This window comes from Halichoerus grypus, chromosome 9, assembly GCF_964656455.1.
Source record: "Halichoerus grypus chromosome 9, mHalGry1.hap1.1, whole genome shotgun sequence".
Classification (NCBI taxonomy): Eukaryota; Metazoa; Chordata; class Mammalia; order Carnivora; family Phocidae; genus Halichoerus; species Halichoerus grypus.
This window is the reverse complement of record NC_135720.1, coordinates 5,206,980-5,231,876: the sequence shown is the minus strand read 5'-3', so window position 1 is coordinate 5,231,876 and position 24,897 is coordinate 5,206,980. Positions and strand designations below refer to the sequence as shown.

General features: G+C 44.8%; 1 pseudogene; it reads right to left on the bottom strand.

Annotated features, from left to right (window-relative positions):
• Positions 1–5: 5 nt before the first annotated feature.
• On the bottom strand, positions 6–10,276 carry LOC118549548 (small ribosomal subunit protein uS2 pseudogene; annotated as a pseudogene).
• Positions 10,277–24,897: the final 14,621 nt, after the last annotated feature.

Here is a 24,897-nt window from a genome sequence, read left to right as displayed (position 1 = left end):
GTTGTTCCTACCCATTCAGTGTCCTGAGCAGTGGGAGCTGCAGACCAGTCTTCAGTGGTCGGCTGGGTGCTCCAGTCTTCAGTAGGGAATTGCTGAATATGTACCGAGGGCACCTGCATGCCTTCAGACCAGTGTGCGACTTCAGGCTGAGTAGCAGTGAACTCAGGAGCTGGAGCCGTCCATTCACCCTGAAGTTCCTCCTCGGTCACAGCCTTTTCAGCAGCGTCCTGCTCTTCCTTTTCAATCTCTTCAAGATCTCTGTAGAAGTAGAGATCAGTCATGACCTCCCATGGGTGTTCACGGGAAATGGTGCCACGCATGCGCAGACTTCCCTGGCCAGCATCCACCATATCAGACCCACTGAGTGAGCTCCCTTGTTGTTGCAAGGGATGGCAATGTCCACATAGCACAGAGGAGAGTCTGTGTTACACAGAGAAATGGTAGGCAGGTTAACATAGGACGCCCCTGTAAGAGGCTGGTGGTCAGCCCTGGGATCAGTAACCACCAGAAGTCTCAGCTCCCAGAAGGCTGCCTGGATCTGGTTAGTGAAGGTTCCAGGAGTGAAGCGGCTGGCAATAGGAGTGGCTCTGGAGCAGCAGCAAATTTCAGCACAGCTCACTGGCCAGTATTCCTGGACGATATGACACTGACATCAGCTGGGTTTTCAATGGCAACGATGACACGAGCTGCCAGCAGAAGGTCCTCCCAGGTTCTCTTCAGATTTACGATGTAGATACCATCACTTTTCCTTTTGTAGATGTACTGTTCCATTTGAAAGTCAAGGTTGGTGCCACCTAAATGGGTTCCTGCTGCAAGGAATTTGAGGACATCCTCCTCCTTCATTTGCAGGATATCAAGGACTCTGGACTTTGTGAAAGTTTCCCTTTGCAAAACAATGCCGTATGGACCCTTCCCTGAGCAACTTGGAAAGCTGCTTGGAAATTTCTTATATTTTCCATCTCTCTGTTAAAATTCTCACTGTGTTTATCCATTCTTCTCCTGAGTTTGCTGAGTATCTTCATGATCATCACTTTGAACTCTTTATCAGGTAAATTACTTATCTCTATTTCACTAATACTTATTTTTTGGGATCTTATCTTGTTCTTTTGTTTGGAGCATATTCCTCTGTTTCTTCATTTTGCTTGACTCTGTTAGTTTCTATGCCTTAGATGGCATTGCCATCTCTCCTAATCTTTAAGTGTTGGCATTGTGTAGGAAAAGAACCTTATCATTCAACCCTGCCCTAGCTGTTGGTGGTTGTCTCTCAAATCTTGGTCATTGTCCAAGCAGCCTATTTTATTTTTAATAGCTCCCAGTAGTTGAGGGTATGCCAAGACCAGTCATTGTCCCCAAAGGGGAGGGGATCTCATTTAGCACCTAGATTCAGGCTGATTGGAAGCCAGACCCTCTGGCAGTAGCTTTTAGAGAATGCAAATGTATATAGTTATCTGGGATTGCAAATATAAGCCCTGCTGGCCACCAGAGCCAGATGATCTAGAAGTGTCCCCTGGCAGCACTGACAAATATCAGCACCAGAGAAGTGTATAAACTCTTTTCTTTAAGATACCAATGAACTAGAGCAAGGCAGAGGGAGAGAACAAAGATTGCATCCACTGTTCCCCATTCCCTGAGAACACTTCTATAGGCCCTTCTAAGTGAGCCAAACCAGAAGCCTGTCCCTCAGGTCAAAGCCCCTAGTCAAGCAAATATACCTCTTTCTCAGAAAGACGGGGGATATGTTTCAAGCTGCTATCTAAAAAGTGCCCTAGGAGAGGTAATCTGCCAATAACTGTCTCTCTGATTGTTACAGTCCTGTGGACCCAGGAATACAAACCCCCAGGCCTCCATATCTTGGTGATCAAGGGGTGTCCCCTGGGTTGAAGCTTCAAAAAGTGTGTCACCAGATGTAAAAACTGGGGCATCAGATGTGTGAGGAAGCTCCTCTCTGGGAGATACTGAAGCCCTGGCATGTGGCAGAAGAAAAGTGTGAAGATGACACCCACTGGCTGGAGTAAAGCAAAGGGGGAGTATAAGATGGCACCCGCCAATAAAAGAAAAAAACAACAAAAAGGAAAATAAAAAAGAAAAACAGGAAAAAAAGACACAAAAGAAGAAAAAGAAACACACACACTCACACACACACGGATGGCAATGGTGCCTGCTGGCTCTAGCAACAGAGGGAGAGCAGGAAGGAAGATGGTGCCCACCAGTCTCTGTCCCTGGACAGTGTCCCAGCAAGCCCCTGCTCCTCAGACCAATACTTTAAAGTTAGGAAATGAGTCTCTTTCAAATAAAATCTGAGCACTTTTCAAAAGGCTGTTTTTGTGCTGGGCCCCGTGGCAAATGAGTTTGCATACAAGCCCTTTAAGAGCCATCCCTCAGCTCGCCACGGCTCCGTGGGTCTTGCGGGGAGAAGCCCCATTGGTCTTCAAAGCCAGATGTTTGGGGGGTTTGTCTTTCAGGTGCCAGTATGAAAACCTGGGGTGGCTGATGTGGGGTACGAATCATCCCTCAGGGAGAAACTTCAGGTTTTGTGTTCCTTCTTCATCATGGGTCACTGCATCGTCGATGGGTTTTATGGTGAAGTTGCATCTCAGCCTTTCCTGCTCATTTTGATGTAGTTTCCCTCTTGTGTGCCCAATGTGAAGGGGTTGCTCTACAGTTTTTAGGGTTTTTCAGAGAAAAATGTTTCATATATAGCTGAAGATTTGGTTTGTCCATGGGAGGAGGTGAATTTAGGAAATTTCTGTGTTGCCATCTTGAACCAGAAGCCTGGTCATGTCTTCCCTTGACCTAAGATTTTGCAGGAGTTCAGGGGATGGGGCAAGATTGGGCCCAGAGCTCCTGGGTTATACTCCAAACTGCCCCTTCCCTCTGAGGAAGGGTCTGATACTGTGTCACTTCCAGGAGACTCCATGGTCCTTTTTGCAAGACTACTCCTAGCATCAGGCCAGGATTGCCAGTGCCCCAGAAGTCCTCAGCGTGTTGCATTTTTAGTGTAAGGACACAGAATAGGCTATTCTTGGGGTTTTAAATAAATGGTGACACTTACATCCCTGGATGCTATCTTGGATCCTTGTATTGTGTGCCTGTTGCCAGGGAAGGGGCAGGGCCACCTCGAAGGGAAGAAACTCTGCTGGGTGTTATGCATACAGATTGGTGTTAAATTCAGTTCTATTAAACATCTTTATTAATGATGTGGAAGTGGGGTGTAAACAGAACATTAATTAAGTGCCTGAATACTAAATTGGGAGGTGTTGCAAAAGACAGACTAATCACTTTATCATTTACTCAGTGTACGGAATTGCACAATTCAGTGGATCTCCTGATTAAAAGTGGAACATATCTTTGTTGACAACACTATTTGCTCAATTTGTAGCTGGCATTTTGGTTGGCTTTCTTCACATGCATGTTCTTATGCTGGAAACCTTTCTATTTATATTAGCTTCAGAAGGATGAGTCATCCTATTTGTATATTAAGAACCCTGGAAGGGAGGACATATTTTTGAAAGGGTGAGGATATAAACAGTAGCAGGGACAGAGAAGGACATACAGTAGTCAAGTTACCTCAAATGTCTGAAGACTGAGGTGTCTATCCTGACCCTCGGTGGGGCCTCTCCTGTTCCTTATGCCGCAGCTACTCTTCTAGCGAGTGTAGAGCAGGTGAAGAACCTAGCACACTCTTTATACCCATGGTATAGATTTGGGGTCAGGAGCCCTGGATTTTAGTCCTCATTCTGCAGTTTTCTGACTCCGTAGCTTTGATGAAGTCATTAAACCTCTGTGAGCCTTGGTTTCTTTATCCATGGAAGGGAAAGAATATGTTTGTCTCACAGGGCAATGCTGAGAGATGTAAATAGTGTGATATTCTTGAAAGAATTTTGTAAACTGTAAAACTGTCCAGTTAGTATGACCTTGGATTAATTTTCAGAGAATGAGGCGTATTATCCCAGTGCATATAAAGTACTCCAAATAATTATCAGCAGAGTGGCCAAGAACATTTAGAAATATGGATAGGAAATTCAATCTGGAAAAATGCTAGTAAATACTTAGGGACAGTAGAAAATTGGCAGGGTTTTGAGTTGGCAAAATTAATCCAACTATTTTTCAAATGCTTGGGTTCAACAAACTATAATGAGTTTGCCAAGCACCTTTTCTTATAAATTTTGGATCCTTTGTTTGTTTCAGCTAAAACATGATCCATAAGCTTCTGATTCATTTACACTTAATTTGCTAAAAGGCTATTTGTCAGCAGCACTCAGATGTTCCGGAAACCTGCTGGGCCCACAAAAAGATGCTTTCCAGATTTGTTTCTTCAGAAACGTTACTGGCCTGGTACACAAAGGACATATTTAAACATTATTTAGTCAAAATCTGGTTTTAAAAATTCTTGAATATATATATATATATGTGTATATATATTCTTGAAAAATTCTTGAATATATAATCAATAATTTTTAAAATAAGGGTATATATATATATATATATATATATATATATATAATATTCAGGTGGAATTTATTGCTTGACTCCTACCACTCATCCTTCTCTCTCTTAGCAGTTCTGACAAAGTATAAGCAAATGCAAAGACTGTGCTAGTCAGAGCCCAAACTATGAACCCCGTTAAGGGAAGTCTGGGTTGGAGAGGGTTGGAGAGGCCCCCCATGGAGCTTCCCATGTCCTTGCCCTCACGCAGAGGGTACTTGACGTGCTTACCTGCAGGCCCGCTGTGAAGAGCAGAGCCTGGAAGAGTTAGCCTGCCCAGGCTGTAGGCCGTGCACACGCACCCCGGAGCTGGGGTGGGCCGTGGCGCTGCGCGGCGTTCACTGGCAATTTTGACGGATCATCTCCCCTCCCACGTCCCATGGGCTGCTTGCCACGAGGCTCTGTTTCTGGGTCCCAGATAAGAGTCTCCAGTCCACTCGGATGCCAGAAACCTTGTCTGCTCATCAGATCTTCTGCGACAGGTTCCCTTCTGGGGGGGTTGGTGGATTATATTCAAAACAGAGTTGCAGGAACAGAATGACAGAGAATGACAGCGAATGAGTTGTGACTGTTCCCCCCGTCCAGATGCTTTCATGAATGATCCTAGGACTCCAGGACCACAGCTGAGTTTCCGGTGTCTGTTATTCCTGCTCTGGGGTCGTAGAATGATGCTCACGCCCCTGCCACTCAGCTGTCAAGAATAAAGGGTTAACAGTGCTCCCCTAAAAAGGCCTGCTGAGGGGATGGCTTCGTCATTGTAAGTGAGAAATGCTTTTCTAAATAAGACAGAGCAGCACCAACTTCTGCAAATGAATCCAACCTGATCAGATCATACACATGTATTTCTACATGCATGAACAATATAGCTACACACAGTGTGCAAACACGAACATATTTACACAAGTGAAGGAGACACAGTGAGACCTGGAATGGAGAATTCTGTCTTCTTCATTTCTTCTGACCAAGACGCCGGTCACACTGGAGTCTCACTCACCCTAATGGCCTCCTTCCAATGTAATCACCATCTCCAAATACAGTCACCTTCTGAGGTATCAGAGGGGGAAGTCAGGACTTCAACCTATGGATTTGGGGGACACTCTGGCTTGGGATGCCGTCGGGGGTGTGTAAGTTCTGAGCACAGCAGTGGGGGGCGGCGGGGAAGGAGAAGGAGCCGGCTCGGGCGAGAACGGATACACCATGCGTGTCTAGGGAAGCACGAGGCTGCGCAGGGACCAGCTGCAGACTGTCGCCATTCCCCCGGGGAAACCTGCCAGGACCCCGCTCCTGGCACCAGAAGGGCCCTGACAGAGACAGCCCTAGCCTTCTTTCCCACAGGGGGCATGGATTTGGCCCATAGAAATGTGCTCCCCTGGCTGTTTTCTGGGGCGGCTCGGCATGCCTAGAGATGGGCAGGGGGGAGAGCAAAACTACCCCGTGTCCCAGATGCCCAGGTTTGTTTGTGTTTGCTATGCTTTGGGATTATGGTGATTAGCGCCGTTTGCTGAAAGCTCCGAAACAATTCCCCTTCTATGCATTTTTTTTTTTTCCCGAAATGTAGTCTTTGAGCCAAACAGTGTGGTCCTCGCCCTATGTTTGTTAAAAAGGTTAGGGAAAATGTCATCCAACCCACAGCCTGGAAAGGCTCTCTGAGCAGCGGGTGGAGGCTCAGTGGGCATTTTCCTGCAGTCTAGAACAAATAGAGACTATATCCTTACAGGTCCCGCGAGCTGCCTGCCGCTCTCTGGGCTCCGCGAGCAGGTCTCACACAGGGCACTGAGGCCAAGAGGTGTCCCTCTGTCCACCTCCCTCCGCCTGCCCGGGGCCTGGCTCTCCATCACGCCCTTCCACCTGGCTGCCCGGCTCGGCCAGCACCATCTCGTCTCCCTGTTGCAGCTTCCTTTGGAAACCCTCTATTAGATTTTAAAAGCAGAAACAGCCAGTGGTGGTGGGGGGGACCCTGCATTCAAAATTTTATGAAGAAACTAAATTTTGGGTTGCTTTAAAGAATACATAGTATTCCAATACGAAAGCAACAAAAGAGTAAGAGGCAGATGTCTTTAGGCAACTCTTTAATTCATAAATGAGAATGATTGAATGTGAGTATTTACAGTGAGCATTTTCTGCATAATACTAATTGTACTGGATGCTTAGCAAATTCATTTTACAAAGAGAGTTCAAAAGCAAATGTCAATCTGGCTCTGCCCAAATTGAGTATATACATACACTAACAACGTCCAAATGAATAGAGTAGGATTAATAAAGTTTTACCAATCATGGCTATAGGCGGGATTTAAATCAGCCGTGTTTGACCTCAATCAACAACGGTGGACACAAAGAGATTCATTTAAAAGTGGTGTGACTACGAGCTACATTGTGCAGGCATTTCCATTGTACCTAATTTAAAAATGGGGGCTTACACTTGAGAAGGCATTTCCTGTTTTTGGGGGGGTTGCAAAACAGCTCTCCTTTTGCTGGAGTAGGCTTGCGGGGGTGGGGGAGGCGGGCAGGGCCACCTGGGGTGCCAGGCTGCCCCGGGGGTGAGCACTGCCCATCGCTTGAGGCGCCGTCAGGTGGACCAGTCATGACGGCTCATGGCTCACGTGGTGACCTGCATGCAGAGCCATGCACGCTGTCCTCAGCCACAGGGAGACTCCTGGCTCGGCTCTGTCTGCCCCTTGTTTTCCTTCCAGCAAGCTCTCATTAGGCAAGAATGTTGTCTTTTCTGATTACATCGCATATGCGCCTAGAAGTGATGAAAGGAAAGAAATCTTGGACAGCACATCGTATCCCTTGTCCGGGTTTGGGCTTCCCACCTCCAGGAAGGCTAAGTGACGTGTATCCCAAAGAACCTGACTGGCATTTAGGCTTTGTCACCTGAACTCCGATGACTGTGAGCCACTTAATATAACCCGTTTAGCCTCGGTGTTCTCATTTGTAAGATGTAGATAAAAGAAATAAGTTTAGTGTGAACATTTCATTTTTTAATGTATATAAATCCCCAAACCCAGTGTCTGGCACACGGAGGGTGTTTAATAGATGATAATTGCTATCATGGTCCATTTAATTTGGATTTATTTCTATTTTGCTTCCTTTTCTACGTCTCACGCCCTGAGGTTGTGGGCTCGCTCCCCTGGGGACAGCCTGCCTGGCACTGTGGGGACTCCCACACTGGAGTTAGCTGGCGGCTGGGAGCTTGCTCCTGTGCTTTCTCTGGGTCATCTGAGATGCTCTGTAAATGGGGTGCAGATGAGGCTGTCTGCAAGACTAAATCTCTTCATGTTCTAAAAGTCTGCATGAGTCCTATAGTATATGCACATTGCATTTTGAAAGTTGTTTCCTTCGCGTCCACATTTAGTTAGCGTTGGGTAATAAATTGGAAGTTAGTAAGCTGAATGTTATCCAGCTTGGTGTTCAGTGTTAAGAATTTTCTAGGTTGTCACCTGCCAGAGAGCCTCCAGAACCCCGAGCTGCAGTTCTGTTCCCTGGACACTTGCGCCTTCTCTCAGGTGCCCCCCACCCCGCCCCAGAAGGATGGTGTCAGATGCAGAAGCAGCAACAAGGGCTGCCTTATTGCATGGGATGGATAATGGGAAACTGCCGTCTTCATAGAGTGGGTTTGCAATTAGAAACAGTCTTCTAAGAAGCTTGAAAAATTTCCAAGTGAAATGAGTGAGTCTTGTGATTCCCAGGCATACTTAAGAAAGCAAAAACAAAAGTAGTGCATATCCTTAACCCTTGATCTTAATACCTCTGAAGAAACAAAGTGTGAAGTTTTCACTTTCGGAGTTCAGGGATTTAACACTACTGTATGACGGTGGTTGTTTTAAAGGTGAGAAGAGGGGCGCCTGGGGGGCTCAGCTGGCGGAGCGTCTGACTCTTGATTTTGCCTCAGGTCATGATCTCAGCGTCGTGAGATCGAGCCTCACGTCAGGCTCCGTGCTCAGCTCAGAGTCTGCTTGTCCCTCTCCCTCTGCTCCTCCCCCCACTCGCACTTGCACTGTCTCTCTCTCTCTCTGTCAAATAAAAAAATAAAATCTTAAAAAAAAGGTGTGAAGAACTGTCCATCCCATTCTGTATATTCAGGGAGCTTTGAAATGAAAATATGGGGACAGCAAAGTCCTCCACAAGCATCCTTTAGGCTCGCTCCCAGAGACCAAACCCAGGCTGGCCAGATGCTACCTTGACATGGAAATCCTCACATGCCTGCGGGTGCTGAGCTGTGAGAGGTAAGTAGGGAAAGGTGGGGAGGGGAGTGGCCTCGTTGGCCGAGCACCGCGGGGCCATCCACGGTGCCAGCTCGAGGGGGCTGCTGGAGTTACAAACCCCTGCATCTTATGAATTCATTTTGGCCCTGGAGAATCTGTCACAACCATGCTCATACTGCCATTGGAAGGGAAGAGGCGTGAAAACCAAACTGGATGATGTCTCTGATCCTCGTTCTGGAAATGTTTACACCGACTTTGCCTCTCCATCAGAGATCGTAATTCAGTTAAACTTTGAGATATAAAGAGCATCTGATCTGGAACCAGACCCGGACTTAAGTGTTCATCTCATCCCTTAAAGCTGTGCAAGCTTGGGCAGGCTGCTTAACTTCTCTGGTTCTCAGTTTACCCATTTGTCCAAGTGGAATGAATGGCACCACAGGTTTCCCCGGACCCGTGAGAACCGAGGAAGACAGGGGCTGTGCAATGTGCCTCAGGAACTGTTGTGGGTCTCAGGGATGCTGTGGGGACAGGAAGCTTCCTTTTAAACCCAAGTACTATTTACTCAAAGTTTCAGACCCAGCTGGAGGGTCAAGGGTGTCCCCTGGGGCTCTCTGTGCATGAGGACCTGCAGAAAACCCTGGAAACAAACTCATCCTAAGGCAAAAAAGTGAGAAACGAGAGAAAAGCCAGGACAATGGCTAATGGAGGGAAGAGGAAGGGAATTCTGAATGGAGGCTTGTTACTTGTCCTCTCCTAGGCCTGCCCTCTCCACTCACCCTCCCACGGCACATGTGGAGGGGAGGCCTCGACCAGACTGAGAAAGCAAAGAACCACCTCTTGAAATCTCTGGGCAACCTGGCGGCTTTGCATGGACTCATCCAAAGGGCCAAAGCACCGAACGGGAGAGAGGCCTTGTCCAAGCTGGTTCCCAGCCCCAGCGCCACCTGCATGGCTGGCCGCCCGTCCCCGTCGGCGGCACCTCCCGCCGTGGCTCTCACGCTGTGTGTGGCTGGAGGCGGGGAAGCGCTGAGAGCCTGGCCAGCTGCTGGACTCAGCAAGAAGCAAAGCCCTTGGCCTGAGTTTGTGCAGCCTCTAGAGGGAAGCGGGGCAGACATTCTTTGAGTTACCAGTGGCGCAGGTGGAGAGAGGGCCAAGGGATGTCGCTGCACCAGAACACCCTAAAGAAGGCCGGGAAGGGGGACGGGGCAGATGGTGATGTCTCGTGGCACTGACAGAGCTTGTTTATGAATCTGTCCCCACCAAGGACTCGGGAGGATTTGGGGTGGAGGATGGAAGTCTTGCAATTGCAGGGGAGGGCGAGAGAAAGACAAAATGCATACTGATGGCTTCTCCCAGTAGAAGGTTCTCTTGCAGAACCTGCTGGGAGTGGCCTTGGGAAGCCTGGCTCACTTGACAGGTGTCATTAATGTCCGGTTCTCAAAATATTCTTTCCCTTTCAAAAACAGGTACCTGTGTGTTTTTGTCACTGAGTAGAAATGCTTGTCCTCCTGATAACTCACAAACATCAAAATGGTTTTTTCTTCCTGACCAGGACTGGAAAGGGATCGGGGTGGTTGCATTGCCATGGCTCAGAGAGCAATCCACTGGTAAGTTCTGGAGTGGTTTCATTAGCAAGGAGGTGACAGCACATCAGGAGATGCAGGATTTTTCTCTGTCTTAAAACCTTGCTATCTGGTTGGGAAAATGAACACTCCACATGCAAAAGGTAATTCATATTAGCTTTGAAATTCAGAGATGGTTAGCACCCCAGAGGAGGCAGCCTTATCGGAGAGGAACGGTGCTCCCTATCGCAGGCTTCCCCTGGCGAGAGGAGGGGTTGTGATCACCACCATGTGTGCACAGAGGCACCGTTCCCAGAATTGGAATGGTGTTGCAATGAGCTTAAATATATTACCTTTAAAAGATATTCTCATTTGTCTGATTCAAAACAAACCTGAGGGTTGGCTGCATGTAAACGCCCCGCAAACATCTATTTCTAATAACACCCTAGTTTCTTTTATGCTTTTGCCTCTGTCTGCCCCCTGCTCCCTTGGTGTATATTTAACACTCACATTATTGCAGAACAGCCAGAGATGAGCCACTTAGGATCGTCTCTGTTCCCATTACACTTATGTCTCTTATTTAAGGATGCTAATTCTCCAAGCAGCTCTGCACTGCCTCTTCACTCCTCTGGATCCTGAAGGCGATGCTAATCAGCCCTCCTAACAGCTGTCTCGGCATCCCAAATGTCGCGAGAACATTCCTTCCTGCAGTAGCAGCAACTCTTCCACCCGCTGCCATCCTCACATCCACTCCTTTCTCTTCAATCGGGACTTCTCGCTGGAGAGCTATTTGATGTCTGGATTGTCCTGCTCTCTTCCCTTGCCAAGCATTCACTTCAAGTTATCAGTGCTGGGTAATATTTGAGCCTGGTTTTTTGGATAATAACCATGGGAAGGGAACTAGAGCCTTGATCTCTCCTGATCACGAGACACCCACGTTTGCAGGTGTCCCCTCAGGGCTGTCGTGAAGTTGCTTAGAGTGCACAGTGCCTCCACGAGAGGAGACCCACGGAAAAACCACGAGGTCTGGCCACTGACTCCTTCTTCCGGGCTGCTTTCCCTTCATGTGACCAAGGTCTGGGGCCTGACTCCCCAGTGCCTGGCCATGCACCTGCTCCTAAGAAGCTGTGGTTGGTTTCCTTGGGAAGCAACTCCTTTCCTTAATTGTAGTCTGAGGGCTTTCCCCTCTCTTCAGGTATATTTTGCATGGTAAGACATTTCAAAGAACTGTTTGCTGATTTTCCCCTGCACTACCAACTCCAAGAATCTTATGCCCGGATCCCTCGCCTTCCCAACAGCTGCTCATCCATTGCTGTGATTGTCTTAGCCTCCTCCAGGCCGACGGGAAAGAATGGAAAGGACAAAAAAAAAAAAAAAAAAAAAAAGAGTTTGTTAGAGTGGAACCCAAAGTGTGGTAGCTGGATGACATCCCTATAATTGAAGTATTTATGTGTCTAAATAGTTCAGTGTCGTCTGCAAATAAACACGAGGTGCGCAGAAGTGAGTCTATCACACCAGAGCAGACACCTGCTCAGGCGCGTCCACGCTTGCAACCTTGTGACTTCTTGGAACGCTGGAAGGATTTTCTCTCCTTGAGTTCCCATTAATTTAAATCAAAACTAAAGTTCACTGTGCCTCTCTTCTGCTAGTGACATTTTCCACTTCACACATTGTCAACCTCATTTAACATGTTGCTACTCGGCTGTGGTCACCTCGGAGGGGAACGGCGCACCCCAAACAGCCGTGGCTCTTCTTTGCCTCCTCCCCGCCTCCCCCTCCCTCCCCTTCCCTCCCCCTCCTCTCCCGGGAAGCACGCCCTGTGCTGGAGGCCCGAGTCCAGGTGTGTGGTCTGAGGAAGCTCGCCATTGGCATTTCCCGCTGAGGCCACCAGTGATGGTCAGCTCCCTTCTCTCTGTTCTTCCGGGCGTTTCCAATGGACTCAGATGTCGGGATCGCCTCATGATAAAATTAACTTAAGCAACAATCTGCACCATGGAGCATTCCCTGGAAGGCAGGAGAGAAACACCAGAGGTAAAAAAAAAAAAACAAAGGCGAGGCAATGATAATCCACCAAACAAAGGTCAGCTGAGAGTCCGTGGGCCAACTCAGGGCCAGGATTGCACTCCGTTGTACAGGGATTCGTTGTCAGCACTAAAATAGTGTCTGGAGATATCATTTAAAAATTCAGACTCTGGCTTCTCTGTAAATATCAGTCAGTCTGCCAATGCAGGGCCTGTGTTTCCCTATGGAAATGAGCTTGCTGGCCTTCAGTGGGGCTGACTCCGGATATGCCACCCTCCCGAGAAGACATCCTTCACTTAGTCATGGACCTGACCTATCCCTCTTGGCATTCAAACTCCCAGCTCCTGCCCTGAATTTGGTAATGCTGGAGGCTCCCATCTGCATGCTACCTTCGTCTGGAAGTTAGAGGAAAAGCTTGCACACTATATGAGTTTGACTGAGGCTTATTTCAATGCATACCTGAAAGTCAGAGGTAGCCTTTGAACACTTCTCATGATGAGTAGTTCCCTGGAAATATTTTTTCAAAAATGAGAAAGCCAACTTTAGAAAAGAATCTAGATTTCTTCTTCCTAGAGTCAAGTATCACACCAAGAGCAGAATTCACTGAACTCAACGCATACCCACTGGTGTGCGTTAGTCTCCCGCTGTAAGATACCCACTGGTGTGCGTTAGTCTCCCGCTCTAAGATACCCACTGGCGTGCGTTAGTCTCCCGCTCTAAGATACCCACTGGCGTGCGTTAGTCTCCCGCTGTAAGATACCCACTGGCGTGCGTTAGTCTCCCGCTCTAAGATACCCACTGGCGTGCGTTAGTCTCCCGCTCTAAGATACCCACTGGCGTGCGTTAGTCTCCCGCTCTAAGATACCCACTGGCGTGCGTTAGTCTCCCGCTGTAAGATACCCACTGGCGTGCGTTAGTCTCCCGCTGTAAGATACCCACTGGCGTGCGTTAGTCTCCCGCTCTAAGATACCCACTGGCGTGCGTTAGTCTCCCGCTCTAAGATACCCACTGGCGTGCGTTAGTCTCCCGCTCTAAGATACCCACTGGCGTGCGTTAGTCTCCCGCTCTAAGATACCCACTGGCGTGCGTTAGTCTCCCGCTGTAAGATACCCACTGGCGTGCGTTAGTCTCCCGCTCTAAGATACCCACTGGCGTGCGTTAGTCTCCCGCTGTAAGATACCCACTGGCGTGCGTTAGTCTCCCGCTCTAAGATACCCACTGGCGTGCGTTAGTCTCCCGCTCTAAGATACCCACTGGCGTGCGTTAGTCTCCCGCTCTAAGATACCCACTGGCGTGCGTTAGTCTCCCGCTGTAAGATACCCACTGGCGTGCGTTAGTCTCCCGCTGTAAGATACCCACTGGCGTGCGTTAGTCTCCCGCTGTAAGATACCCACTGGTGTGTGTTAGTCTCCTACTGTAAGGCAGGCACTGGAGTGACTGTGCCTCTCTCCTCACCAGAACTCAGGCTCCCTGGGCAGGAACTTTGTCTCCCCAACTGTCCCAACCCAGAGCCTGAGACATACACTTTTTGAATTAAATGTTGAGTGAATGTGAAGACAGAGGGAAAAATGGACAAGGCTCTTCCTTCAGGTGGACATCTAAACACAGAAGGGCAGGGGAGATTTCTCCAGTGAAGGCGAGAATGAGGCAGGGTGGAGGGCCCAGCATGTGCAAAGGCCAGGGGGTTAGAGAGAGTGGATGTGCATGGGGAACAGAGAGGAGCTGGGTTGCAAATGAAGAGAGAAGCAGCTGGAGGGCTAGGCAGGAACCAGAATCTGGAGGACCCACAGAGTGAATGCAGGGAGTCTGCAACGGTTGTCAGAGGAAGAGGACAAGTGGAGGCAGGAAGGAAAGGGGACAGAGCAGGAGAGAACTGACCCCAAAGTCAAAGACCTTTAATTAGAGAATGAGGAAGCAACTAACTGTTGAGCAGCTTCAGCATTCCCAGTGGGGGAATGGGCATCCCCCTGGGGTGCAGGGGGGCCCTGCCTCTGGGTGTAGTCAGGCTGCAGTTAACACTAGAAGGTGGACAAAATGTGAGCTTTTGAGTCAGATGGCCTTAATTTAAATTCCAGCTTTGATATTTGGTTGCTGCTGGGGAAAATCCTTAATTTCTCTGTGCCGTGGTTTTCTAATTTGCAAAATGAGGACAATAATACTTATTTTGCATGGTGGTTACAATGATTATATAAGATTATAAGATGATGTATATAAACTTGACAGTAGTAGCGAGAAATGAGTAAGTGATAGACACTACTTAGTACTGGAATCTTCTACATGTGATGGTCTACACAGAAGACAAAAACCTTCTCAAGGCCTTTCTGTTCCTTTGACTCAGTGAGGATGTCTGACCAGACAGGAAACCTGGACCCAAGGTGGCCTTCCAAAAACAGCTTTTGTAGATGAGGATGAAGATATATTAAGGCAAATGCATTAGTTTTCTAGGGTTGCTGTAATGAAGTCCCACAAACTGGGTGAGATGAACAGAAATTCATTGTCTCCTAGTTCTGGAGGCCTCAGGTCTGAGATCCAGGTGTGGGCAGCATGGGTTCCTTCTGAGGCCACGAGGGAGATCCCCTCCACACCTCTCCCCCTGCCCCCAGCGGGCTGCTGGCCTTCAGTGCTCCTTGGCTTGTGGAAACATGGCCCTGACCTCCACCTTCATCTTCACATGGCCTTCTCCGTGTCCATGCTTGTGTCCACCCTCATGGCCTCATCTCAACCTAGCTAGTTCTACTTGCAATGACCCTATCTCCAAATAAGGTCATGTTCCAAGTTCCTAGGGTTTAGGACTTCGACATTTGGGGGCACACAATTCAGCCCATATACATAACATAAATGTGATGGACAAAGCTTTAAAAAGCGCCCCTTCCTTTTTTTCTTGACAAATGAAGACTTTTGTCACTTGGGTTGCTGTTTTCCTCTCTACCCTGGTTCTGCCATACACTCCCAGTGTACACTTGATGGCCTGCCTTCCTGGTGTAACTCATAGTCCCAATGGTTCCCACTTTGTGATGGCCACCCTCTCACTTGATGACACACTGTCACTGCAGCATCACTAATAGACACGTCTGTCTCTGACTCACTCGGCTGCTCCCATTAAACTGTCTGACCCATCAGTCCAGTTATTCATTCATCTTAACCTTCTCCTTATCCATTAGCCCCTCTCTTTACTTCCTTCCATATCCACCTTCAATGCGTTGGTCCATCAAATTATCACTTACCTAATATACTCCCTGTCTTGTAACTTTGCTAGTCATAACTCCAGTTCTAGGTGAACCCAACAATATATTTTCACTGTGCCTACTCAAGCATCTCAGGAAGGCAGAGAAATTCACACCATTGGGCAGCTAGGAGAACACCAGCCTTGAGTGGATCTCCACCCTTCCCGGTAATCCTTAATTACTGTTTCAAACTTTCTTCCCTCTTCCAGAAACTCTAAAGCCTCAATAATATCCTCCCTCTCAGAAGTGAACCCTGATTCTTTTCAGGGAAAATGAAAGTATTTTGATTCAAACTGATCAACTTTCTGCTACCAAACCAATACACCTGCCTATCTTGTTCACTCCCGTCTTCATTCCCTCCTTCTTCACTTGGAGGAGGCAATCATCCTCCTGATGGATGCTTCCATTCTGTCTGCATTCCACACTGTTATCTCCTCCCATCTTTGAGAAATGTCTCAGTATTGATTATTCTTTCTAGCTTTAATTCTCTCTTCTTCTACATTCTTATTAGTATTTAAATATGCTTGAGTGTCTACCATCTTTATAGAAGAAATGCATCTCTTTTGATCTGACATTTGTCTTTTAGTTTCTTCTTTATCTCTTTTCTCTTCCACAATCAAATTCCTTGAAAAAAGTGTATGTAATTACTAGATGATTTTTTAGCTACAGAAACATGTAATTTATTTTATCTTATCCACATACAAGAGTTACATTTTCATAACAGTTTTTATTTTTAATTGTAAAATACACATAACATAAAATTTACCTTCTTAACCATTTTTAAGTGTACAGTTCAGTGGTGTTAAGTATATTCACAGTTCTGTGTAACCAGTCTCCAGAACTTTCATCTCGCAAAACTAAAATTCTATGCCCGTTGAACAAGTACCCCCCTTCACCCCTCTCTTCAGCCCCTGGCAACCACCATTCTGCTTTCTGTCTCTATGAATTTGACTACTCAAGCTACCTCATATAAGTGAAATCACACATTATTTTCCTTTTTTGTGCTAGCTTATTTCATTTAGCATAATGCCCTCGAGGTTTATCCATGTATTAACGTGTCAGAATTTCCTTCATTTTTAAGGCTGAATAATATTCCCTTGTATGTATAGACTACATTTTTAAAATTCATTCATCTGCCAATGTATGCTTGTGCTGCTTCTACCTTTTTGCTATTGTGAATAATGCATCTATGAACATGGTATACCAACATCTCTTCCAGACCTGGCTTTCAATTCTCTTGGGTATACACTCAGTAGTGGAATTACTGGATTATACGGTAGCTCTATCTTTAATTTTTTGAGGAACCACCACACTGTTTTCCACCAGTTTACCTTCCCACCAACAGTGCACAAGAGTTCTAAATTTTTAGTCCACATCTTCACCAACACTTGTTATTTTCAGTTTGTTTTTTTTTTTTCATAGCAGACATCCTAATGGGTGTGAGGTAGTATCTTATTGTGGTTTTGATTAGCATTTCCCTGATTAGTGATGTTGAACATCTTTTCACTTGCTTGTTGGTTATTTGTATGTCTTCTTTGGAGAAATGTCTATTCAAGTCCTTTGCCCAGTTTTAGCATTCTCTTTGCAGCATTTGGTTTGATAGATCTCTACCTTCTTTTGTACCATTGGCTTCCTTGACATCAGCTATTTCTATTTTCCCCATTCTTATGGCTGCTCCTTTTCAGTCCACTTTTCTGGCTCATCCTCTTCTACCATGCTTTTGCTTTTTGCACAGGTTTTTCTCTCAGGTCTCCTTTCCTTCCCACTCTACTCTTGCAGGGAGAGCTCATCCTTACTCATGGCTGTTGCAGTCTGCAAGCACCATTTATATTCCAGTGGCCCTTAAATTTAAATTTCTAGATCAGCCAGCTTCTCTGAATTCCAGATGCATATCGTCTAATTGCCCACTTGACATTTCCACTTGCATATGTTAAGGGTACTTCACCATGTTAAAAACTGAATCTGTGATCTGTCCCCAGAAGTCATTCTTCCGCCTGGATTTCCTACCTCAGGAAAATCACCATTATCTATCTGGTTCCCAGAAACCTCAGAATTATGACATTGTGCTCCTTTCCTTTTGAATCTTGAGGATTTCAATTATTAAAAATAATAAACAATTCGTACATATATTTCTGCTCTTGCCTACTTATATTCATCCTCATTGCTACACACATGTCTAACTCTTATTGTTGCCTTCTAATTCAATTCCTATATTGAATTTTCTGTTTATATACTGCATGCATAGTGATGTTTTTGAAATAAACATTGGATTGTCTCTATCCATTTTCTAAAATCCTTTATGGACTTCCCTTTTTTAAAAAATTTTTTTTATTGTTATGTTAATCACCATACATTACATCATTAGTTTTTGATATAGTGTTCCATGATTCATTGTTTGTGCATAACACCCAGTGCTCCATGCAGAACATGCCCTCTTTAATACCCATCACCAGGCTAACCCATCCTCCCAACCCCCTCCCCTCTAGAACCCTCAGTTTCCTTTTCAGAGTCCATTCTCTCTCATGGTTCGTCTCCCCCTCCGATTTCCCCCTCTTCATTCTTCCCCTCCTGCTATCTTCTTCTTCTTTTTTTTTTTCTTAACATATATTGCATTATTTGTTTCAGAGGTACAGATCTGTGATTCAACAGTCTTGCACAATTCACAGCACTCACCATAGCCCATACCCTCCCCAGTGTCTATCACCCAGCCACCCCATCCCTCCCACCCCACCCCCCACTCCAACAACCCTCAGTTTGTCTCCGGAGATTAAGAATTCCTCATATCAGTGAGGTCATATGATACATGTCTTTCTCTGATTGACTTATTTCGCTCAGCATAACACCTTCCAGTTCCATCCATGTCGTTGCAAATGGCAAGATTTCATTCTTTTTGATGGCTGCATAATATTCCATTGTATATATATACCACAACTTCTTTATCCATTCATCTGTCGATGGATATCTTGGCTCTTTCCACAGTTTGGCTATTGTGGACATTGCTGCTATAAACATTGGGGTACATGTACCCCTTTGGATCCCTACATTTGTATCTTTGGGGTAAATACCCAGTAATGCAATTGCTGGATCGTATGGTAGCTCTATTGTCAACTTTTTCAGGAACTTCCATACTGTTTTCCAGAGTGGCTGCACCAGCTTGCATTCCCACCAACAGTGTAGGAGGGTTCCCCTTTCTCCGCATCCCCGCCAACATCTGTCGTTTCCTGACTTGTTAATTTTAGCCATTCTGGCTGGTGTGAGGTGGTATCTCATTGAGGTTTTGATTTGGATTTCCCTGATGCCGAGCGATGTTGAGCACTTTTCCATGTGTCTGTTGGCCATTTGGATGTCTTCTTTGGAAAAATGTCTGTTCATGTCTTCTGCCCATTTCTTGATTGGATTCTTTGTTCTTTGGGTGTTGAGTTTGATGAGTTCTTTATAGATTTTGGATACTAGCCCTTTATCTGATATGTCATTTGCAAATATCTTCTCCCATTCTGTCGGTTGTCTTTTGGTTTTGTTGACTGTTTCTTTTGCTGTGCAAAAGCTTTTTATCTTGATGAAGTCCCAATAGTTCATTTTTGCCCTTGCTTCCCTTGCCTTTGGCGATGTTTCTAAGAAGAAGTTGCTGCGGCTGAGGTCGAAGAGGTTGCTGCCTGTGTTCTCCTTTAGGATTTTGATGGACTCCTGTCTCACATTGAGGTCTTTCAACCATTTGGAGTCTATTTTTGTGTGTGGTGTAAGGAAATGGTCCAGTTTCATTCTTCTGCATGTGGCTGTCCAATTTTCCCAACACCATTTGTTGAAGAGACTGTCCTTTTTCCATTGGACATTCTTTCCTGCTTTGTTGAAGATTAGTTGACCATAGAGTTGAGGGTCCATTTCTGGGCTCTCTATTCTTTTTTTTTTTTATGGTTGACAAACTTTTTTTTTTTATTTTTTTTTTTATTTTTTTATTTTTTTTTAAATTTTTTTTATTGTTATGTTAATCCCCATACATTACATCATTAGTTTTAGATATAGTGTTCCATGATTCATTGTTTCTGCATAACACCCAGTGCTCCATGCAGAACGTGCCCTCTTTAATACCCATCACCAGGCTAACCCATCCTCCCAACCCCCTCCCCTCTAGAACCCTCAGTTTGTTTTTCAGAGTCCATTGTCTCTCATGGTTCTTCTCCCCCTCCGATTTCCCCCCCTTCATTCTTCCCCTCCTGCTACATTCTTCTTCTTCTTTTTCTCTTTCTTAACATATATTGCATTATTTGTTTCAGAGGTACAGATCTGAGATTCAACAGTCTTGCACAATTCACAGCGCTTACCAGAACACATACCCTCCCCAGTGTCCATCACCCAGTCACCCCATCCCTCCCACCCCACCCCCCACTCCAGCAACCCTCAGTTTGTTTCCTGAGATTAAGAATTCCTCATATCAGTGAGGTCATATGATACATGTCTTTCTCTGTTTGACTTATTTCGCTCAGCATAATACCCTCCAGTTCCATCCACGTCGTTGCAAATGGCAAGATCTTATTCCTTTTGATGGCTGCATAATATTCCATTGTATATATATACCACATCTTCTTTATCCATTCATCTGTTGATGGACATCTTGGCTCTTTCCACAGTTTGGCTATTGTGGACATTGCTGCTATAAACATCGGGGTGCACGTAGCCTTTCGGGTCCCTACTTTTGTATCTTTGGGGTAAATACCCAGTAGTGCAATTGCTGGATCATATGGTAGCTCTATTTTCAACTTTTTGAGGAACCTCCATACTGTTTTCCAGAGTGGCTGCACCAGCTTGCATTCCCACCAACAGTGTAGGAGGGTTCCCCTTTCTCTGCATCCCCGCCAACATCTGTCATTTCCTGACTTGTTAATTTTAGCCATTCTGACTGGTGTGAGGTGGTATCTCATTGAGGTTTTGATTTGGATTTCCCTGATGCCGAGCGATATTGAACACTTTTTCATGTGTCTGTTGGCCATTTGGATGTCTTCTGTGGAAAAATGTCTGTTCATGTCTTCTGCCCATTTCTTGATTGGATTCTTTGTTCTTTTGGTGTTGAGTTTGATGAGTTCTTTATAGATTTTGGATACTAGCCCTTTATCTGATATGTCATTTGCAAATATCTTCTCCCATTCTGTCAGTTGTCTTTTGGTTTTGTTGACTGTTTCCTTTGCTTTGCAAAAGCTTTTTATCTTGATGAAGTCCCAAGAGTTCATTTTTGCCCTTGCTTCCCTTCCCTTTGGCGATGTTTCTAAGAAGAAGTTGCTGCGGCTGAGGTCGAAGAGGTTGCTGCCTGTGTTCTCCTTTAGGATTTTGATGGACTCCTGTCTCACATTGAGGTCTTTCAACCATTTGGAGTCTATTTTTGTGTGTGGTGTAAGGAAATGGTCCAGTTTCATTCTTCTGCATGTGGCTGTCCAATTTTCCCAACACCATTTGTTGAAGAGACTGTCTTTTTTCCATTGGACATTCTTTCCTGCTTTGTCAAAGATGAGTTGACATAGAGTTGAGGGTCCATTTCTGGGCTCTCTATTCTGTTCCATTGATCTATGTGTCTGTTTTTGTGCCAGTACCATACTGTCTTGATGATGACAGCTTTGTAGTAGAGCTGGAAGTCTGGAATTGTGATGCCGCCAGCTTTGCTTTTCTTTTTCAACATTCCTCTGGCTATGCGGGGTCTTTTCTGGTTCCATACAAATTTTAGGATTATTTGTTCCATTTCTTTGAAAAAAGTGGATGGTATTTTGATGGGGATTGCATTGAATGTGTAGATTGCTCTAGGTAGGATTGACATCTTCACAATATTTGTTCTTCCAATCCATGAGCATGGAACGTTTTTCCATTTCTTTGTGTCTTCCTCAATTTCTTTCATGAGTATTTTATAGTTTTCTGAGTACAGATCCTTTGCCTCTTTGGTTAGATTTATTCCTAGGTATCTTATGGTTTTGGGTGCAATTGTAAATGGGATCGACTCCTTAATTTCTCTTTCTTCTGACTTGTTGTTGGTGTATAGGAATGCCACTGACTTCTGTGCATTGATTTTATATCCTGCCACTTGACTGAATTCCTGTATGAGTTCTAGCAGTTTTGGGGTGGAGTCTTTGGGATTTTCCACATAAAGTATCATACCATCTGCAAAGAGTGAGAGTTTGACTTCTTCCTTGCCGATTTGGATGCCTTTTATTTATTTTTGTTGTCTGATTGCTGTGGCTAGGACTTCCAATATTATGTTGAATAGCAGTGGTGATAGTGGACATCCCTGCCGTGTTCCTGACCTTAGGGGGAAAGCTCTCAGTTTTTCCCCATTGAGAATGATATTCGCTGTGGGTTTTTCATAGATGGCTTTTATGATATTGAGGTATGTACCCTCTATCCCTATACTCTGAAGAGTTTTGATCAAGAAAGGATGCTGTACTTTGTCAAATGCTTTTTATGCATCTATTGAGAGGATCATATGATTCTTGTTCTTTCTTTTGTTAATGTATTGTATCACGTTGATTGATTTGCGGATGTTGAACCAGCCTTGCAGCCCAGGGATAAATCCCACTTGGTCATGGTGAATAATCCTTTTAATGTACTGTTGGATCCTATTGGCTAGTATTTTGGTGAGATTTTTTGCATCCATGTTCATCAGGGATATTGGTCTGTAATTCTCCTTTCTGATGGGGTCTTTGTCTGGTTTTGGGATCAAGGTAATGCTGGCCTCATAAAATGAGTTTGGAAGTTTTCCTTCCATTTCTATTTTTTGGAACAGTTTCAGAAAAATAGGTATTAATTCTTCTTTAAATGTTTGGTAGAATTCCCCTGGGAAGCCATCTGGCCCTGGGCTTTTGTTTGTTGGGAGATTTTTGATGACTGCTTCTATTTCCTTAGTGGTTATAGGTCTGTTCAGGTTTTCTATTTCTTCCTGGTTCAGTTTTGGTAGTTGATACATCTCTAGGAATGCATCCATTTCTTCCAGGTTATCTAATTTGCTGGCATAGAGTTGCTCATAATATGTTCTCATAATTGCTTGTATTTCTTTGGTGTTGGTTGTGATCTCTCCTCTTTCATTCATGCTTTTGTTGATTTGGGTCATTTCTCTTTTCTTTTTGATAAGTCTGGCCAGGGGTTTATCAATCTTGTTAATTCTTTCAAAGAACCAGCTCCTAGTTTCGTTGATCTATTCTACTGTTCTTTTGGTTTCTATTTCATTGATTTCTGCTCTGATCTTTATTATTTCTCTTCTCCTGCTGGGTTTAGGCTTTATTTGCTGTTCTTTCTCCAGCTCCTTTAGGTGTAGGGTTAGGTTGTGTACTTGAGACCTTTCTTGTTTCTTGAGAAAGGCTTGTATTGCTATATATTTTCCTCTTAGGACTGCCTTTGCTGTATCCCAAAGATTTTGAATAGTTGTGTTTTCATTTTCATTGGTTTCCATGAAATTTTTTAATTCTTCTTTAATTTCCTGGTTGACCCATTCATTCTTTAGTAGGATGCTCTTTAGCCTCCATGTATTTGAATTCTTTCCGACTTTCCTCTTGTGATTGAGTTCTAGTTTCAAAGCATTGTGGTCTGAAAATATGCACGGGATGATCCCCATCTTTTGGTACTGGTTGAGACCTGTTTTGTGACCTAGGATGTGATCTATTCTGGAGAATGTTCCATGGGCACTAGAGAAGAATGTGTATTCCGTTGCTTTGGGATGGAAGTTCTGAATATGTCTGTGAAGTCCATTTGGTCCAGTGTGTCATTTAAAGTCTTTATTTCCTTGTTGATCTTGTGCTTAGATGATCTGTCCATTTCAGTGAGGGGGGTGTTAAAGTCCCCCACTATTATTGTATTGTTGTCGATGTGTTTCTTTGCTTTTGTTATTCATTGCCTTATATAATTGGCTGCTCCCATGTTAGCGGCATAGATATTTACATTTGTTAGGTCTTCTTGTTGGATAGACCCTTTAAGTAGGATATAGTGTCCTTCCTCATCTCTTATTACAGTCTTTGGTTTAAAATCTAATTTGTCTGATATAAGGATTGCCACCCCAGCTTTCTTTTGGTGTCCATTAGCCTGGTAAATCGTTTTCCACCCCCTCACTTTCAATCTGGGGATGTCTTTGGGTCTAAAATGAGTCTCTTGCAGACAGCATATCGATGGGTCTTGTTTTTTAATCCAATCTGATAGCCTGTGTCTTTTGACTGGGGCATTTAGGCCATTTACATTCAGGGTAACTATTGAAAGATATGAATTTAGTGCCATTGTATTGCCTGTAAGGTGACTGTTACTGTATATTGTCTGTGTTCCTTTCTGGTCTATGTTGCTTTTAGGCTCTTTTTTTGCTTAGAGGACCCCTTTCAAGATTTCTTGTAGGGCTGGTTTCGTGTTTGCAAATTCCTTTAGTTTCTGTTTGTCCTGGAAGCTTTTTATCTCTCCTTCTATTTTCAGTGACAGCCTAGCTGGATATAGTATTCTTGGCTGCATATTTTTCTCGTTTAGTGCTCTGAATATATCATGCCAGTCCTTTCTGGCCTACCAGGTCTCTGTGGATAGGTCTGTTGCCAGTCTAATGTTTCTACCATTGTAGGTTACATATCTCTTCTCCCGAGCTGCTTTCAGGATTTTCTCTTTGTCTCTGAGACTCGTAAGTTTTACTATTAGATGTCGGGGTGTTGACCTATTTTTATTGATTTTGAGAGGGGTTCTCTGTGCCTCCTGGATTTTGATGCCTGTTTCCTTCCCCAAATTAGGGAAGTCCTCTGCTATAATTTGCTCCAATATACCTTCTGCCCCCCTCTCTCTTTCTTCTTCTTCTGGGATCCCAATTATTCTAATTTTGTTTCGTCTTCTGGTATCGCTTATCTCTCGAATTCTGCCCTCGTGATCCAGTAGTTGTTTATCTCTCTTTTTCTCAGCTTCTTTATTTTCCATCATTTGGTCTTCTATCTCACTGATTCTCTTTTCTGCCTCATTTATCCTAGCAGTTAGCGCCCCCATTTTTGATTGCACCTCATTAATAGCCTTTTTGATTTCAACTTGATAGATTTTAGTTCTTTTACTTCTCCAGATAGGTTTTCTCTAAGAACTTCCATGCTTTTTTCAAGCCCAGCTAGTATCTTTAAAGTGATGATTCTGAACTCTAGATCGGACATCGTATTAATGTCCGTATTGAGTAGGTCCCTGGCAGTCGGTACTACCTCTTGTTCTTTTTGTTGAGGTGATTTTTTCCGTCTTGTCATTTTGTGCAGAGGAGAATAGATTAGTGAGAGAACAAAATGCTAGCAGGGTAACAACGTCCCCAGAAAATATACTCTAAACAAATCAGAAAAGACCTGAAGCAGTGGGAAAAGAAAGGGAAAGAGAGAAAAAAGAAAAGGAAAGAAAAAAAGAAAAAAGAAAAAGATAAAGATAAAAACAAACAAA